Here is a 19757-nt window from a genome sequence, read left to right as displayed (position 1 = left end):
TAGGATGAAACTACCCCACTGACACTGAATATCAGTGGTTGTACCACTAAACATGGTTTTATCTGTTTTCATTTCTCAAAAAAAAAAAAAAATCTGTATTATTTTTAACAGGTTTTGTACAGGGGGAAAGTTGTTCCCTGCCTGCATTTGTGCTCAGTTCTGTTTACTTTGGATCCAGTGCACTCATCTGAATTTAGCATTCAGTGAGCAATTCTCTGTGGCAGTCATATGCATAACTTCTCACCATCTGGCATCACTATGGCTACTACTGGCCCAGTGCAGTTGCCATGGTAGTCAATGGAAATTTCTGAGGGTGACTTCACAAATCCAACATAGGAAAGAAAACCTGTCAATCCAGAAAAGAGCTCAGCACTGAAGCATACTCTCACGTTTTTCCTTTGCCCTATTTTTGTCGTGTGGAAAGTGTAATCCCCACCTGACAGGTGGGGACCACTGTCTCCAGATTCATTCAGTGTTTTTAAAGGGGTGGGGGATTGTAAAAACTGGTCCAGGAATTGTAAAAATAGGTCTTTCAAGAACCAGGTGAGCAGCCAAACTCTGGTTCCATCCTTGAGAAAACAGCTGTGGCATGAAAGCATCAAGGTAGGGGGGGAAATCAGCCATCACAGCATCACATTCACGGATCTGGAAACAGATCTTTGCTTTAACCAAGAAAAAAAGAAAAAAGTCCCTCTAAATCCTTCTGTGGCTAAGTTTGTTTTAACAAAGGTATGAGTGTGTTTGATGTCTGATTAATGCAAGTCCTCCATTGTTGCTCTGGCTTACTCAGGAATCGGAGAATTAAAAGGTTACATTGAACAAGGGTCTTAAATTAGTTGAATGACTGTAATCAAGGGCAGGATTTGGCCTGGTATCTTGGTTTTATTGATGTCATCTACTTCATGTGTCTCTAATACAATGGAAATACGAGAGTAGTTTCAGTCCCTGTGACCCTCTTATGAGTGAGGCCAGAACCTCACTAGGAAAAAGAGAGCTTCAATATTTCAGAGTTATTTTTGTGCAGACTTTCTTACTATTATCTTTTTCTCCTCTCTTCAGTGTATTCTTTTTCTGTGTATTATAAACCACTTTCCCTCCTCTGGATAGATTTTCTCTATCCCATGCCCTCTCTACTCCCAGCTTCCTTGACCCTCTTTTTACCTTTCTTTTCACACGATACACAATTTGGGTTGTTTTCAAACAAACGTGAACTTTTGCTTTGTTCTGATTTTATTTGTGGCCTGAAAAACAAAGCACATTAACTTGAAACAGACACTGAATTGCCTATGGGGGTAACTTGCAAAGTACTGATGCTTGGAAAGCTCCCAAAAGAAAACAAAGCCCAGCAGTCTTGCCTTGTTTGTAGAGCTGATGGAGATCATTGACTCCTAAACCTTTGCCATCTCCTTCCAACCAGCCCCCTAAAATAACAAATACATGGGTTATGTCAAACAGTTATGGTCTTCTGAGCCAGAAGTGAGAGTGACATGGAGGCTGTTCCTGCTCATAAACATGAGCAGCTCCTTTTGGGGGCAGCTCTGTCACGCACAGCCAGGCTGAGCTGTTTGCTCCCACCAGGAATCTGGCCTGACATCCCAGGGAGAGCAGTCCAAGGGATGGACGCTGAAAACAAAGCTCCCTGCATGTGGCTTGAAGTGCCTCCACAGGGTTTTTGTTTGTGGTGTCCCCATGATGTGCTCAGTGCTCTGCAAGCACAGAAGTCGGTGCTGGATGCCCCAAATCTAACTCAGAAAGCAAAGCTGGCAGGGGATGTTGCAGGCAGGGAAACACAAAACCAAACTAAAGTGCGATTTCGTGGTTGTGGTCTGCTCACACCTCAGTGGCTCATAGCATGTGGGATGTGAATCAGTTTTTGGGGCAAATGCAGGCCAGTCATGACACATCAGCATTCATTCAGCTGAGTTCAATATTTTTCCTGTGCCTGTGTAAAAATAAGAGAATTAGCACAGGCAGGTGCTGTAGTATAAGTATTATTTAAGACAGCTTGGAATAAAGCAACTGCTCACTTAAAAATTTGATAGAAAAATTTCTAAACCTCCTTGCTAAAGATGTTTAGCATTTTACAGTTATTATAGAAAAGTGTCATTCTTTATTGATGTTCATATAGTTCCAAAGTTTAAACAAGGGAAACTTTGCAACCTTAAAGGTGAACCCCAGCTAGAACTTGCACACAGAGAGAAGGAAGAGCACACCTCTAAACACAACTCTGTCTAAAGGCACAAAGGTGGGAGTTATTCTCCTCCTCAGATGGGAGCAAAAAAGGGCTGCTATGAGAAATGCCATTTGTTTCTGCTTCTGTTTTGGAAACAGTAGTAGTGTTTGCAAAGCTGCTGCTGGTAAAATGCAGAGGCACAGCTTCTGCCTTTGCAGTGCTCCCAAAGCAGAAAAAAAAAAAGAAAAACTAAAAAATGAGAGAGTGATAGTATGGATTCTTGCTGCTTCCAGTGGTATTTGCCATAGGCTAAATGTGTGTTTGCTTCCTAGGCTTGGTTGCCTCACCTTGATCCATGAGAATGATTCCTGCTTATCCTAGAGATCTGCAGCCAGAGTGTGCTGTGCCCCCTCAAATGGCAAAGGTTCCCCTGCAAAGATTGCCATGTGTTTGCAGGGCTGCATGCCACACTTTACAGGGCACATTAATGTAATCAGTCCTGTGAATTAATGGGAATATTGATCACAGAATACTTTTCTCATTGATTCCCCCCTCATATTTTCCTAAGATATGTTTCCTCTTTTTGCTTGGGTTTCCTTATCCTTCTTTCTTTCCCCATCCCTTTTACTTTCCTGTGTTTTGGCCATGAGAAGTTCAACTATATCCAACAAAACCAGCATGTGAAAGACTGCTACATGCTAAAAGAAGAATTGGGTTATTATATCTCACTCCTTGTCCACAATAGATGACTTTTGGTAAGGAGTGGGGTGCTGAAAACCTCATTTTTCTCTCTCGTGGTCTCTGGAGTGACTCCAGAGCAGGCAATGGAGTTACCCTCCTGTAAACACTGACGGGAGACACCAGCCCTGAGAGTTTCCTCTCACAGCACTCTCTCTTCCCCTGCATTATGCAAATATATTACTTGTGTTCACTGCTACCAGCATTTCTTTTTCAGGCCCCATTTAGGCAGAATTACTGAAGTAATCTAGGTAATAACATGAAAGAAAATAGACTCATTCAGTGACAGATTTTGAAATTGCAATTGGCCCTTGAAAAAGTGGGTGAAGTCAGGGACAGGTAACAGATGGTGGTGGTGGCTAATCTTTCAGCCTATTATTTTACCACATGGGGGTCTGAGCCACAGATTTGCATGCTGAAAATAAAGGAGAAAATAATCACTGTATGACAATGGTTAAATAGTGCAGTGATATTTGCCTCCATCCAGAAACCATATGCAAGGAAATAGGCTCCAAAACAAGAGTTAGGCTGGCTTTTGTGGTGACAGACATCACATGACTTCAGAGGAAAATGAGCTCCACCATGTAGTTTACACAGAGAAAATGAATTTTCTGGCTATGCTAAGGAGTCTGTGAAAGGAAACCTACACGCAAACAACCCCATGGACTCTAATAGGAAATTATAGCTTCTCTGTGGAATTGAACTGGGAATTACATCACATGCACAGGACTCTATAGGATGGTTAAAACCAGAAATTATTTCATTCTGTGTTATTTGACAGTCTCTTAGCTAGCCTTTCTTCGATGAGGGTAGAAGTTCTTTGCTTACTGCATGACTTTATAAATAAATTCTATTCAACTTTAATGAACTTCTACAAATGTATGTATTAAATGCTTACTACATTTTGTAAGGTTTTTCCACAAACACACAAACAGCACTTGTGTTCATTCTATTTCTCTGTAAATGCCTTCTTAAAGTGCTGTTAAGGTGAGATCATTTTTCCACTGGTCATCCAGAAATGAGGTTCTAAAATTCCAGTTATATTTCCTGCTATCCTCACTGTTGTTTAACTGTGGTAAGGAGAAGCACCAGCTCCAAAACTCACCTGTCTCTATCTGACTATCAGAATGTGTTCCAGAACCCAATTTAGATAAAGAAGACTTGATGTTGGAAACAGATGTTAGGAAATGCAGGTTCATGACTGGAGAGAAAGTGGAATACAGCTTGAGCCTGCAGCAAACCCCACAGCCCTGCCCATGCATTGGCATGCAGAGAAAAACTCTGAGAAAAGGTCAGGACTTGGTCCAGTGCACTATAAATATAAATAACTTTCATTAGTGGTTTTTGGAGGTACATGCCTATGTATGGGAGCAGGAGCAGTAAGAAAGTTGGAGGTCAAAAGCAAGCCACAGAATTTTGAGAAGCTAAAGAAAAGCGGAGGTGAAAGCTGCATCTCTGAAAAACAGTTTGTCTTTGTATCCCCAATTGCATTTGTGCAGAAAGGGCTTTTTCCTCTGTGTGTGTGTAGCAGGAAAAAAATATGCACAATTTGGTGATGTATTTCACACACAAAGTGCTGACAGAATTATTGGAAGTATCAATCACAACTTACAGCACTGCACCACGCCTCAATGAACAGGTCCCCTAGAACTTCTCCTGTGTCTCTACATCCAAGGATTAAAAATCACCATTAAAAGAAAAAGAAAATTGGTCAGTCATAATAAAACTGTTGCTCAGATTATCCTGATGTTGTGTTTAGTGGTTCAAGCAGCCCTGGCTATACCTTCTTTTCATTTAACTTCCTTTTAACACTGACCCCAGTGTAACCCAGGGTGTTTGATCAGATTTTTTGTTACTAATGAAGCTGTAGAACAGGCCTCTGACACTGTCTTTCAAACCAAGGGATGCAAGTGAGTTGAACCTTAAAATGACTCCAATTTAAATAGTTTGTAACAGAAATCCTAAGATTAATCTGAAGAGGTTTTTTACTGTTTCGTTTGTTTTTTTCTTACAACCCCCAGATTAATGTTTTCCCCATTTGGCATTTCTTGAAATTCTCTGTTACCTCCAGTCCTTCTCAAACATCAGTACAAACTTAAGTCTGAGAATTCAGGTAGTGAGGTAAGTATTCTGTATATTGTAATACTAAAGAAGCCCTAGTCTTGACAAAGAAACACGAAATAACAAGCTTTAGTTTCAATAAAAATTGTAGCTACAAGCCATCAGCTTTTCAGTAGTCATCAATCAGATTTTATGGACAGACAGTTAACTGCTTCAATGAAAACAGAGAGTCTGATCTGCTTATTGCACTGGTGATGTCTTTCCTTTCCCACATGGTAATGTGAATAATTTCCTAGGATTTTTTAAAGGGTTTGATTGTACAAACTTGAGAAAATGTCCGCACCAAACCTTTCCCCTGGTTCCTAGAGAGCAGGAAGGAAGGAATGTGTTCCCTCAACAGAAGAGTCATATTTTGCTCACATTTCAGTGCGAGCCTGCCTATTGTGTTTGTGAAGCACACTGAGGAGGCAAAAGCTGAAATTACAGTTTATCATCCAGCCAGACTGATTCATGGTTTATCTGCAGATAATTGCTTACTACTTAACCTACTTTTAGCTGCATCCCCATATGCAGTCTTTTTCAGTCTTTAAATGCCTTCAAGTCAGTTGAGGAATATTAATTTGTTCCTCAGCCCAGAAGGGTGCTCAATTGTTGGGTCAGCTGCTAAGAAAGGGAAAATAGTCATTAGCACCAGGCAGCTTGCTTTCTTCCATTTGATCAAATTACAAATGATTTAATCAGAACTAAAGACTTCCCACAAGCAGGCAGTTCCATGTTTGAGGAGAGTCCACAGTGTCCCACTCAATGCATGCCTTTTGTGAGGCATCATTTGCCATTATTTTGTATAATTTATCCAGAAGCAGCCCCTGGATGAATTAACTTATACTCTGCTTTAACTGGTACTGTCAGAGCATGTAGTTCAAACAGGAACACACAGCCCCTGTGCTATTTAGGTAAGGAAAGTTTATTACTTCACATTTATAGAGCCCTGGTTCTCCTGTGCCTTATAATCACAGAGCTCCTTTACTAGCACGACCAGGAAATGAACTCACATCCATTTCTTCTAAAGAAATTCAGACTTACAGATTGAACATGAAATCACTTCATAGAGCTTCTGCAGCTCTATGAGAATATATTGTGACTTACTTTCATCCTGTTGCTCTACAGTGTATTTTAAAGCTATTCTGGACAGTTAGAAATCAGTGTATCACTCTCAAAGCCAAATGAGCTTCACTTGTTCACAGACTGTGCTGAGGACAAGTGCAGGAGGACTTGGCCTCTCCCAGTTCCTGCAGAGCAAGAAATTCAATTTGCTCCATGGTTTTGGAGCTGCCTAAGGTGGCAAATGTGTGCTTCTGAGGTTCTCAGTCCATTTGAAACTCTCAGCTCCTGAATCAAAAATAGATAAAGGAAATTAATGAGCCAGGTTGTGCTTATTTTTATCATGGCCAAAGTAGAATAATCATATTGCCAATATTGGATGGGTTGTAGTGACATTTAGAGGACAGGCCCTTACAGGTGGCTTGGTTGCTCTATAAGGAATCTCTGTGCTTGGAAACTCAGGTTTTCCTTCTCCAATACTTCAGGAAGTCTGCTTCCCATCAGTGAGGCACCTCCATCTTGATGCTTCCCTTGGCTGCAGCTCCCTGGGAAACTTTGCTTAGTTAAAAGTTCAAATACCTCTTAAGAATTTGACCTGGGCAGGCAATATGAAAATTTTCTCTACAAAAATTCAAGCCACAGGGCAAAGGTTTAAGGAGAATTTGCTTGCCTGCATCCTCCTCCTCAGTGATTGTGCCTGGGTACAATCAGCACTTGTCCCTAATGAGGCTGGAGCTGGCCTGGGGAGAGGGATCCTGCAGGGTGCAAAGCCCAGCATCAGCACTCCCACTGAGCTCTGGAGCTGCCTTTGCACCTCTCCACCCTCCAAAGAGCGTGCTTGAAAAGCCCCCAGTCCTTCAGGGGTTCTGAAGCCAGGCAGTATGAAAACTAAAGATGAATTTTCTAAGCACAGGATTGCCCTCAGAGGAGCAGGGGGGCAGCTCCTCGGTGCTGTGAGCAGCTACTCCAGTAAATCAGAATGGTTTCCAAGGGTTTCCAGCTGTGTTACAGCCCTGCTGCTGCTGCTCCTGCAACACAACCCCAGGGAAAAGCAGCAACTCACACAAGGGCTGTGATCCTCAAAGTGCTGCAGCTCAGAATGCACCTACGTGCACTTTATTTCCCTTTTTGAGGGAAATAACTTTGGTTTCTACATCAGTAACCAAAATCTCCAGCTCTCTCTGGGCTGGCATTACCTGATGTAGAGGACGGGAAGAATGAAGGCTTCACTGCAGGCTGGTCTGGCTTCTAAGAAGAAATTCTGGCTTGCCACACAGCTCTTGCTTGCTCTCATCCAGCTGGAGTTTGTCACATTGCCACAGCTGAGTGGATTCATGAATTGCACAATATGGACTGAAATCTGCTTTTCACCTGAGTTTTTGTTGGAAAAGAATTTTTGCCCCCCATGGATTTTGAAATAGGTGAATTTTATAAATTGTGACTGTAGTTGGGAAAATTGAAAAACCTAAGCATTTCTTGATTTTAGGTTTATTTTTTAGCATATCTCAGGAATTTTGAGGCTGGGCATATAGCTGAGGGTTTTTAAAATGCTTTGAGGTGATGGTGGCACATCTTTGGAACTCCTGATACATCACTGAGGAAAAAACAAAACATGAACCTGCCCTTTGCAGGTGTCCTTTGTTATCTGGAGCCATACTGTGGAAGTGAAAGGGATTTCTTCTGATAACCAGGAGGTGTTCTCCTGGCTTCTGGGTTTGGGAGAGAGTCTCTAAACTGAAATTTCCTTTCTGACAGCTCATGTAACCATAATTACCAGGCACTGGTCCCTCTTATCCCAGTTCCCTGTCTGACATCTGTGCAGAACTCTGAAATCCCAAACATATTGGTGTGAATCTGTAAGAGTACTCTGGTTGTGGGAATTTTTTACTTTTTTTTTTTTTTTTTAATTTGAGGGATTTATTTCTCTTCTTCTGATCAGGTGCACAGCACACTCCTGGTTCCCACAGCAGAGAGGAAGCAGCTTCTTGCTGTACACTCTCCTGGGCAGTAATTACAATTTCTCAGGAACAAGTTTAGTTTGTAATTCAATGTTTCCCCATAGCACAATTGTGTAGCACCTATACAAATATTGTTCCTGTTAAATGCTTGGGGAAAAAAACCCCAATATTATAGCAGAAATCAGAATAGGTGTAAGGCAGTCACAGGAACAAAACCTTTTATTTCCCTGCCCTTGAATCTTGTACAACATTCATTAAAATTGTCATAATACTTCCAGTGACTTCTGTAAGAATAATGCCTAAATATTTGTAGCTCCTGGTGGATTCTAGATTGATGTCCCTTAATCTATTTATGTATTCATTTGGCATTGTAGAGGCACAACAAAACTGTCATCCTTGCCCAGGTATAAATCTTAAGGAGCAGCAGTTGAGCACCAGCATGGACCCAAATTCCTGTGCTCCTCCAGTCCTGGAAGATTACAAGTCTGATAAAACAATGAAAGTAATTTTTTTCTGATTAACTTTGTGCTCAATCTTCTTCTGGTGTCAGCCTAGTACAGGTTATACCATCTTTTATTCTCTGTCAAACAGTCACAGAGGAGAGGATAACATGACAGATAAAGCTGTGGTGGCTACCATTTTCTGGTCTTTTTTTAAGTCCTTAAGGGTGAGCATTTAGAGCAGATCAAAAGCTGTGAGATCTGGAGGTTGCCACCCAGGATTTCTTGTGATTATTGAATAGTTTTAGTATTATGCAAGTCCACAGTAAAGAGATAGAAAATGAGAATGTAGAGCAAGCAACTATGTCTTTTCCCACATTTTATTTTCGTTTCATATAGAAGGAAAAAAGGCCAGGATCAAAAAAAAATTTTAGAAATTTTTTTTATTGAATATTCATAGCCTGCTGGTGAGAAATTCTGAGATTATTAAAATATGTGTTTCTCTCATGTGGAAATAATGCCATCAGATGTCTGTCCCCTCACAAAGAAATGCAATTGAAATGACTGTCAAAGTATTTACATAGTGATGGCTCTTATTTAAGCTGTCACCCTTAACACCCTGCACCAGTACCCCCCTCTGCCTGTACTGTGGTGCCCCCAAACAAGCAGACTCAAAAAAGATTTTTTAAAAAGCAAACTTTCCTGGAGGCTGTGGAATTTTTGCCTATGTTTGTGTTGGACTGTATGAACTGTTTGAAACGTTGCATTTTTGTGAGTGATGTTTCAATATAATCTGAGTGGGGGAAAAAAATCTCTCAGTGGTTTTTTGGGGGTATTTCTTGAGCACCTACTCGTTTGTATGAAATTTTTATTTTTTAAGAGGGTCTCCTTTTTATTTTCCCCATGTGGAGTGTGGGGCCATGTTAGCTATCCAGATGAAGTGATAAAATTGTTTTATCTTCCTGTGTAGAATGACAAGAGCAGTGAATTAATGGTCACGAAGTCATAGAATGGCTTTGGTTGGAAGGGACCTTAAAGATCATCCAGTGCCACCCCCTGCCAGGGGCAGGGACACCTTCCACTATCCCAAGTTGCTCCAAACCCCATCCAGCCTGGCCTTGGACACTTTCAGGGATCCAGGGGCAACCACAGCAGCTCTGGGCACCCTGTGCCAGGGCCTGCCCACCCTCACAGACAAGAATTTCTTCCTAAAATCCAAACGAAACCCATTTTCTTTCCATTTGAAGCTATTCCCCTTGTCGTGTCACAATGTGATCCTTCCTCTGGTTGACTTCTAAACCAAAGATTGTCCACAGGGTTCCAAGTAAAACAAAAATTGAGACTCATTTTGGCTTTTTACAATGCAGCTGCAGCTTTATGCTTTTGTGTCCAAAGAGACCTTAAAGGTAATGGCATGTGAAATTGCTCCTCTGCAGCACTTTGGGTCCATGAGAGGTGAAGCCATGATCCTTTATCTGTGTCTGCACACACAGAGCTTGCAGCAAGAAGGAGAAATTCGATTTAGAAAGCTAAGTTTTGGTTAACCTTAACTGGAAGAAAAAAAAAAAGTAGCTAAAAATACCATTCTCAAGTGCTCAAAAAAATTAGTCACCAAACCTTAGGAAATCAAAGCCAAATCAGAAGTCTTAATGAAATAAAAAGAAGTGCTCTCAGTTTGAATTCCAGTGCTAAGCTATTAAGCAGCACATTTCCAAGTATTGCAACAACCCTGAGGGTGATATGGCAAATATATATATTTTTTACTGTGCTCTGATAGTAATTGTATTTCTGCGAAAAAGATTTGTTCTAGGTTATCTGTTGAACTCCAGCCAGGTCTTTGGTGGAAAAACCCTGCCTTTTGTCTACGTTTCACTTCTGCATCATCAGCCAGACTGTTTCCATATAAATAACGTGACTGGAATGTGCAGGTATGTCAGTTATTGGTGATTTCACACCTGCTGAGAAGCCAGACCTTTGACAGCTATAAACAGATGCCTCTGTAACACATTTGGTTCTGCTCAGAAAGTGGAAATGTTGTTTTAGTCTCTATTAAAATTATAATAGTGGAACCATAGCTTTACTCTGAGTAGTAAAACTTATGCATTCACAGTCCGGAAAAAAAACTCTTCATGATAAAACTATTCATATATTCATCCAGAACAAGTATTTCTCGCCTAAATTAATTTTTAACTACACTTTATCTGGTGCAAATATTGAGCAGAAGCGAAGTTGGACTGAGGATGTTAAATCTGTGATTATTCATCAAGCATGATCTTCACCTGGAGTTTCAGGGCCAAATCCAGCATGTCTGCAGGAAAATATTGCATTACCTGAGAAATATTGTTTTTCCATCCTTTAGGTGTGAAAAAAGAGGTCAGATATTCCATGTAATAACCCCTGGTTAGAAAATTTTAGATTCTGCAGCAATTCAGAATAGAGACACAGATGAGCTTCCAAATTGAAAATGACCCAGACATAGCCCATGAGGCCCCAGTTAACTGCAATCTTAATTAAAGCTTGACTGTGGGCAGAAAAACGGACAATAAAGTTCTTAAAAAATGCTTAGAGCTTGTTACAATGGCTAGTAATGCTTTGCAATAATGTGTGTGCCTTTTCAGTAATAAATGGATTGCATAAATGATAGATGTAGAAGCTCCCATAACCTGATGAGTTCATTATGGAATTAGATCTTTAACTCACGTGCAAGACTAATGATAGAGGAAGAATGTTCATGCTGAAGCTGGTTGAATAGAATGGTAACTTAAAAGGCTTTAGAAGACATCAAAAATCTTTAAAAATCAAGTTACACAGGTAACAAGACCAGAATGTGCAGAGAAATCTAAGTTTTGATTTATTTATTTTTAATTAGTGAGTGCTCTGTGTAGTGCAGTGAAACAAACCATGTTTGCCAGTGTTTCCCCACTTAATGTACTTTGTGAGAAAAGTCCACATCCTGAAACATTTAAATCTAATTGCCTCTGACATGCCTATGTCTATTTTTATATTTTTTAAATTCTATTTCGTGTATTTCTCTTCTTGGTATCCAGTTCTTCCTCGATCTCTGTTCTCCCTCACTTTCACGTGACCTTTCTTTCTGTTTTCAGCTTCTTTTTCTTTTCATCAATGGGGGTTTCAGTAGGGGGGCACTAAAACCTGCACAGCCTCCCTTGGTGGGATGTTATGCTGTGCTGGCATTTTGAGGTTGTTCCTGTTTTGATCAGGAGCCCGAGAGCTGGAAGACACTGCTGGAGGAAAAAGGCAAATCCTCTGCTCTCTGCTGCACAGGTATTTGCACACCTTCAGGCTGGGGCTGTCTTCCCACCCTGTGTAAATCCTGCAGCAGCTTCCCCTCTCCTCCACTCTCTGTGCTGGGAGAGCTTTGGGTTGTGGTCTGGATTCACACTTCACATGAGCGTGGAGATTAATTAAGTGAGGGATGGATACCCAAGACATTTATAATTAACGCCTTAAGTAAGTCATAAACCAGGACTCCAAAGATGAAAGCTCCTTGCTTGACTGATTTCCTAAATCACACATTCCCTCTTGACCACTGTTTGAAGGGTCTGCACAGCCTTTGCCAGCTCCGTGCACGTGCTTTGAGAATTATTCACTTCAGAGCTTCCTGCACTATCAACAGCTCAGGATTTTTCCCAAGGAGTGTGAAATCCTTTGAACCTGCATGGCTTCATAAGATCTGATTAAACCTTTTAGACCTGCCAGTGGATATTTTGACTTCATCTCACCCTTAAATCTTGCTGGCTCATGGGTTTCCCCACATGAAAAGTGTTCTCCCTCAGCTTTTCAGATGCTTCTATTTTCATCCTGGAAAACTGTGATGACTCTAAGGGGGAGTCTAAGAGGGAGCAAGTTACTTTGAACCTTATTTTGTACTACAGGGTGGGCACAATTTTCAGTTTCACTGAAAAATCACCATAAAAAAAGAAATAATAATTCTGGCCTCTTTCAAGGAGTTGCACACTTTTTCTTTTCAGAGAGAGTCTTTGGAGTCTAGTCCAAAACTTCTGAAGTCTAAGAAAAGCAGGGACAAGAAGGGAAGGCAGTATGGCTAAAAGCAAAATAAGGAGATTATTAGAAGCATAAAAGACACCCTTCAGTAAGTGGAGTCCAAATGGAGATTGCAGAAAAGATAATAAGCCTTCTGGCAAGCTAAATGTGAAGCAATAATAAAGCTGGCCAAAAATGATTTTGAGGAGGAAGAGTTCAAAATTTTACAATAAAACCTTTTTTTTTTGTCTTTTTTTTGGATACATCAAAAGCAGGAAGTTTGCCAGCAAATTGATGAGGAGAGTATATTACTGAAAGGTAGAAAGACCATTCTAGAAGGGCAAGTCCATAACAGGGAAGCTGGAAAGTATCACAAGGGGGAATGCTCATTAAGGAGGGCTTCCCTGTTGGAGCTGATTTCTGGGGACTGTCCTGAGGAGCTGCTGATCCTGGGGCAGTTTGATAGTCAAGTGGATTTGAATAAATCAACTCAGCAAAAGGGGTAAGGGCCATGTTGTACTGATGTAATTTGTGCAAAAGCTCTAAAGAAGCTGAAGGAGGAGTCATCCCTTATGGCACCTTACCCCTTCAGTCAGCCTTGGTTAAGAGATTTGTGATATTCTGTGTCTGACTCTGCTTTTCCAAAAGACTTCAGGACAACCAGGCAATGACAAATGTGTGTCTGACTTTCATATTTCCAAAATGATCTAATATTCCTTTGTTACAGTCAAAACAGCAACAAAAAAAAAAAACAACCCATCCTAAGCCCCTGCTTATTGCAGAGCAAAACAGCTCAAATTTCCAGCCTCAGTTCTTTTTCCATGAATAATTGTTCCAAATCCAACTGAAAGGTAATATTGGGGTTTTATCTTTGCTTGATTTTGACAGGAGACCATTTTCTGTTCCAACTTGAAGTCCTACCAGCTCCTTTGGTCTGATTCAGATTCATGCACTGCCCAACTGGAGTGGAGAGGAAGAAACAATTCCACCCAAAAATCAAACAGTGTCTGAGAGACATTTGTTTGTTCATATTTATGGGACAAAAGCTGGTGTTCCCACTTCCATGTGCATCAGTGTGGCTGGTTTGAAGGGCTGGCCTCAGCTCTGTTCCCTGTCCCCAGTGCTCTGGGGGAAAATAAGGATTAAGTGATATTTTTGGTTAAGACATACAAGAGCCACCTGGTCCCCGCCTGATCACCAGCAAAAGTCAGAACAGCCAGTTCATATCCAATTTCCCCTGGTCCCTCTGGAGCTCTGGAAAGCAAGGAAAAAGCCTAGAGCTCTGCACTTCATCTCTTTCCTTCAGCACTCCCATTCCTTGGTACAAAAGCTGCCATCTGCCTGGAGGACTGCAGTACATTCGAGGATAAAAATCCATTTTGCCCATCCTGTACCTGGCTGAGCTTCCGCACAGAAAATGACTTCATCTGGCCTTTTTTTGCCCTCTGTTTTTACAGTCAGTGCCATAAACATGCTGTACACAAACACTCCTAGGAGCTGTGAGCAGGTAAGGTCTGTGTGGTAGGGCTGTGCTCAGTAACAGCACAAAGCTCCCAGTTCTGTGCAGTAAAACTCTTCCTGCCTGTGTGGTACAGGGCTGGGACGTTTTGTGTGTGGAGATGAACCCCCAATGCCTGTTGATATAAACCAGATGGGCTCATTACGTCCCAGTGCTTCTTAAATACAGAGAATGGTGGTGGTGGTGATGTGTAGGCTTGCTACCTCCAGTTTAGGTCAAGGTTTAATTTTATTTTCCAGTTTTACTTTTTAAAAACAGGGTGGTCGTTCCTAGCTGGAAAACTATGATCAACTTATCTGAAAATAAAGATAAGCTTTATCAAAAATGGGGAATTATAACCCAGATTAAGATGATCTTAAACACTGATTTCTGATCCCTAAACACAGCTCAGTTTTTTGTCTGTTTGTTGTTTTATGTGAGAGTTTGTTTTGGCTTTACTCTTGCCATGAATGGCACATGGAGACAGTAACTGTAAATAAGCATCACCAGGTGTTTGTTCCATTGGTTATACTTTGAGCTCCTGATTTTGGTCCTCTTTAGTGTGGGACACAAAACTTTTTGGGTGCTGTGGTGCTGGAACTGCCTGCAAAACACTCAGGAATGAGCAGGCCTTTCAGAGACACTGCAACACATAACTGGGAAGGATCACCTGCTTTCCTGAGAATGACTTCAGAGTACATTGCTTATGGGTTTTTGTGAAATATTTTGGGTTTGATAAAAGAGAAAAGTAAGTAGTTTCTAATATACTTCAAATATATGTTTTTATTTATGATGATCATAGCTGTCCACACTAATGATTTTTTGCTTTTATCTTTTTTCTGCAATTCATAGGGTGAGGTTTTTTCCCAATTTTATGAAACTTGCATAATTACAAATTTTGGGTTTTTTTAAACTGAGACAGAACCATCTTAATTGCCTTTAATTCACAGACACTATGACTTATGGAAGGGAGGATGAATTTACTGAGATTTATTTCAGATGTGCTGCAGTTACTTCATTAAATCTTCCCGCGCCATTTCAGATCTCCACCTTTTACATTGGTGGGGGAAAATCCTCTTTGCCCATCAAATGAAATAAAATAAAATAGTTATGTCTGTGTTTACAGAACTTCACAGGTCTGCAAATGGCAGGACCAGGTTCATTTGTACCACAGCTACTCCCTAGGATCACTTTATGTTTGGTTTCTCCTGGCAGTACTTCTGCCAAAAAACAAACAAACAAAACAAAACAAAACAAAACAAAAAAAAAAAAAAAAAAAAAAACCAAAAAAAAAAAAAAAAAAACACAAACAAAAAAAAAACCAAAAAACACAAACTTAAAAAAGAAGAAATTAGCATTTTTGTACTGGTCTTTTTCTTGCTTAAAACACCACGGGGTTGCAGCTGCCCCGGGGTGTGCAGGAGAGGAAGATGAAGATGGGGATGAGGATGAGGATCAGGAGGAGCAGGAAGAGGAGGAGGAGGAGGATGATGAAGATGTGTATGAGGAGGAGGAGGGAGAGTGAGGATGAGAGTGAGGGTGAGGATGAGAATAAAGGATGTGGATGAGGGTGGGGAGGAGGAGGAGGATGAAAGTGAGGAGGAAGTAAGGGTGAGGATGAAGGATGAGGGTGAGGATGCAAATGAAGATGAGGATTAGGATACAGAGGAAGATGAGGATGTGGATGAGGATGCAGATGAAGATAAGGCTGAGGATGAGGATGTAGATGAGGATGAGGATGCAGATGAGGATGCAGATGCAGATGAAGATAAGGATGCGGATAAGGCTGCAGATGAAGATGAGGATGGAGATGAGGATGAGGATGCAAATGAGGATGAGGATGCGGCGCTCTCCCGGTGCCGCAGCGCCACCGCGCGTCCCCTCCTGTCCCCGCATCGCTCGCGCTTCTCCGGGAGCATCCCCTGGAGCTCGGCATTCCCAACCCGCGGGGAGCGGGGACACAAACGCTTTCGAACGCCTGAAGAGCCCCGGAGGGGTGCTGGAGCTGGGTTTGACACCAGTTTTGAGCAGCTCTCGGATGCTGAAGCTGCGCTCTCTCCCCCGCTGCCCGCCCCGCTGACGGGCTGGTCCCTTCCCTCCTCCAGCTGGAGCTGGCTGGGGATATCCAGGGGAAAAAAAATATAAATCGTCACTGGGGAGCATGAGGAAAGATCACCAAACTCCAAGTTGATGTCACTGGACTGATAACATTATTAGCAAATATTTCACATTAGCCTGGTTTGTGTGTTTCCAGGTAACTGTGCTGGGTTTAACAGCTCGTGTAAACATAACAAGGTCTGGTGTATCACATTCTACCAGAGCACTGAGCGAGAAACTGGCAATTGCTCATCCAAAATAATGCAGTTTGACATGAAAGGATTTTTGCCAGCCAAGGTAGAAATTCTCCAGTGGGGGGGATGCTGTGCTTTGTCCCTAAAACATGGGATGCTCCCCAAGCACAGGCTCCATTTCAGTAGCCAGCCATGTGAGAAACATCCCTTTCTCCTTGGTTTTGGTATCTTAATTAAACACATTTGCCCAAGGAGGAGAGGTAGAGTGTCTGAGGGGTCACCTCACTGTGGCTGATATCAGCAGACACATGGCACACACACCATCCCCTTTTGTCCTGTGAGCAGGAGCTCCCCTGCCCCACAATCCAGAGTGCTTTGTATGGGATTTCTTCTTTGTGCTGTCTCAAACATCAAGTGTTTGTGTTCCTTTTCGGGTGAACTTTGGTTCTGACCCTGCTGAGGGTGCACTGCTTGTTTTGGAAACACTTGCAATATCCCTGGACTGTTTGTTTTCCACCCCAATATGCTGCTACATTCCTGCAAGCTTTCTCTGGTTGTAATGCAATGTTTGGCCGGGAAACAGAGAATACAAATGAAAAACAGTGCCCCAGTCTCAGGGAAATGTAGTGAAACTGTGACAGAAAGTGTTTTATTGGAAACAAGACAAAGATTTCCAGAGAATTAATAAACAAGCAGCTGCTCAGCATCTCTCCAGATGTGTATTTCCTGGAAGGATCAGAGTATTTTGTTTAACTCTCTTCCTCTGCCCTCAGCAGGTAGGAGAAACAGAGGTCAGGTCTGCTGCTTGTGTTCCAAAGGAGATAATTAGATATTTAATAAGTGTAGCAACAATACAATTTGCATGACCAGCTAAGCATCTACAGATTTTTTTTTTTCCAGTATTAGATCCAAACCCCTGAGTTTCTCCAGGTATTTGTTGAAGACCAGCACTTAACAGCACATAAATAGTCAGGCTTCAGAGGGGCAGCAGCAGGAAAACTTCTCCCCTGCAGAGCTGAGCAGGATCTGTCTAATGTCAAAGTTGGGTCTCTTTTGCCAGGGCAGTAGAGTTATGGAAGGATGAAGACCTGTCTTTTGTGAAACAAGGGCCCAACTTCTCCACAAAGAAATAACAGTTTCAAAAACAATGGAGAACATGGAGGCAGACTCTGGTCCCCAGGAAGTCACAGCACCATCAACTTCTTGCACTGGGAGAGATGGAAGTTCAGCTCCTGAAGGGAGGCCGGGTACTGAATTCAACAGCAGCTGTTTAGGTCACCTCAGAGGGCCAGAGAGGAGTTCTGCTGCCCTCTCTCCACCCTGACAGTGCTAAAAATCCAGGTTCTGCATGTTAGTTAACATCTTTCCCTTCAAAACCACACCCCAGAAGGATACAACACCTCAATACAGCCCTAGAAGTGGACATTCCCAGTGGAGAGAACGCAGACTGGCCCAGGGGAGCAGCAAGGGACTCTGCTCTCCCAGAAGTACAACTTGAAGAGCTATTGAATCAAAGTATTAAGACCAAAATAATGTTGAGTGTAACCAGATGCTTGGAATCCCAACAACAGAAGCAGAAAAATAAGTGTGAGGCAAATCAGAGAAAGAGGCTCAGGCAGGCACTGCCTCATCCAGAAGCATGAGGAGACTTGGAGTTCTTAGTGCTGAGAAAAACTGGGTGAAAGAGATGAGATTTCACAAAAGCTGAGAAAGAGGTAAAGTCCTAAATGAACCAACCCAGTTTCTTTCCTGGTTTTTAAAACAACAAGGAAATTGATAATTCAATACCAGTGGTGGGCTCTGCAGTACAGATATGGCTGAGCCTGGCAGAACCCAGCATGCCTTTTCCACTGCAAACAAAGCTGTTTTATTGCTAAACTAAGCAGGTCAGGGATCTCAAAATGCTTCCTTTGCACTCAGTGAATTTCTGTGGGAGCACTCAGAGCAGCAGGACATCCAGGAATCTGCCTCCTCTGGAGTAGGTAATGAAGGGGTCACCTCATACATGAAAGCAGGGGACTAACAGAGAGAATTTCCCTCAGGACAGTGTTTGGACAAACCTTTTCTTACAAATTAAGAGAGTCAGGGTGCAGGATTGGATTTTGCCCTGTGAGGTGGGGTAACAAAACTGACACTGCATTTAGTGAAAAAGTGAACCTTGTGGCCAGCAGCACTAAGGCTTTGGGCAGACAAACCCTTGCAGGTAATGAGAATTTCTGTAAATACATTTGCAGGTGATCACATGAACATTGCAGTGTCTGTGGAGAGGAAGGACAGGGACAGGACAGCTCCAGAGCTACCTGGGCCCTCTCTCCCTGTAACAAAGCAGCACAAATGGGCTGGCAGTGGCAAATAAATTTTGCAAAAGGCATTGGTGTCATTGCAACTTCTTTCATCCTTAGGAACTGAAAGTCTGGGTAGAAAGTTCCTAGTGGGAGATTAAACTTGGTATTGCTGCAGAAACAGAGCATGGCTTATGTTCAGCACTTTAAAATGTTTTATGCTGTGCATTTATATATAGCAAAATGTACAGCAGACATGGGAAGTCATCAGATTTCTGGCTTGTCTGGAAAGTTGCTTTCTCACTCTCTGTATACACTACACAGCAGGGACAGTTTAAAGCTGGTGGCCCCATGCAGGACTGCCACAAACACGCTTTGGTTTTGTTTGAAGTCAGTGAATCTTTGGACTTACTGCCTTCCTCCTCTGACTGCAAACATAAACCTCTGCAATTGCATCCAGGCAGATCTTTGTTCTGGTGAAGAACAACACATAACCTAAATTTTGGCTTTGAGATCCTCAGTGTAACAAGATAGAATTCCAGAGGCATGAAGGGTGGGAGATGGTTGACTTTCAACAGCAAGGGGATGCCTAAATTCCTTCTGTGCCCTTGGAGATCATTCCTTTGTGTATTTTTCTGCCACTTGCATAGAAAAACAGTTTCTGCAACTTAGGAGTTAAACCCAGCATTAGCAGCAGAAAAATCAGTGCACATAAGGAAGAAAACCCATTTGGTTCTGGGCAGAGGCACAAAGAGCTTTGGGGCTCTGTTTAATATTCTCTGTGCAAACTTCTGATAAATTAATTTCCACTTTTTAAGTTTCACTGGTTGCTTTTTGTTTGTTTGTTTGTTTATTGGGTTTTTGGGTGGGGTGGAGGGATGCAGGATTCTTTTTATATCAAAACTTACAACAGGGTGTAGAGTAAAACTGACTAAATCCATTTCATCCTTCATTAGCAATGATCTCTCCAGGCTTCTGGTGAAACTCACCATTTCAAATATTGGCAAAGTTTGTTCTTACTTTCCTGTAGATGAGCTAAACTACATTTTCATCCCTTGAGACTATAGATCACAGCTCTGCTTCACCAGCTTCAGCTAAGGATATCACTGACACCCAAAAGAGAGCAAGGAACAGCTGAATGTACCCACTGTAATACTGCTAGTGGTGAGGAACCTGGGACTCCTGGGATCTCCACCTTTTGATGTAAGTC

The 19757-nt window shown here is 42.0% G+C and overlaps 1 long non-coding RNA gene across 1 annotated transcript in view; it reads left to right on the top strand.

Moving 5' to 3' along the window:
• Window positions 1-14627, top strand: part of LOC135295054 (uncharacterized) — a 58042-nt gene extending 43415 nt beyond the window's left edge. The window contains exons 2-3 of the long non-coding RNA XR_010357101.1: window positions 10271-10399; window positions 13365-14627. This is a non-coding gene — a long non-coding RNA (uncharacterized LOC135295054). The remainder of the gene's footprint in view (window positions 1-10270; window positions 10400-13364) is intronic.
• Window positions 14628-19757: the final 5130 nt, after the last annotated feature.

The sequence above is a fragment of the Passer domesticus genome, chromosome 2 (assembly GCF_036417665.1).
Source record: "Passer domesticus isolate bPasDom1 chromosome 2, bPasDom1.hap1, whole genome shotgun sequence".
NCBI lineage: Eukaryota > Metazoa > Chordata > Aves > Passeriformes > Passeridae > Passer > Passer domesticus.
This window is presented reverse-complemented; position numbering and strand designations above follow the sequence as displayed.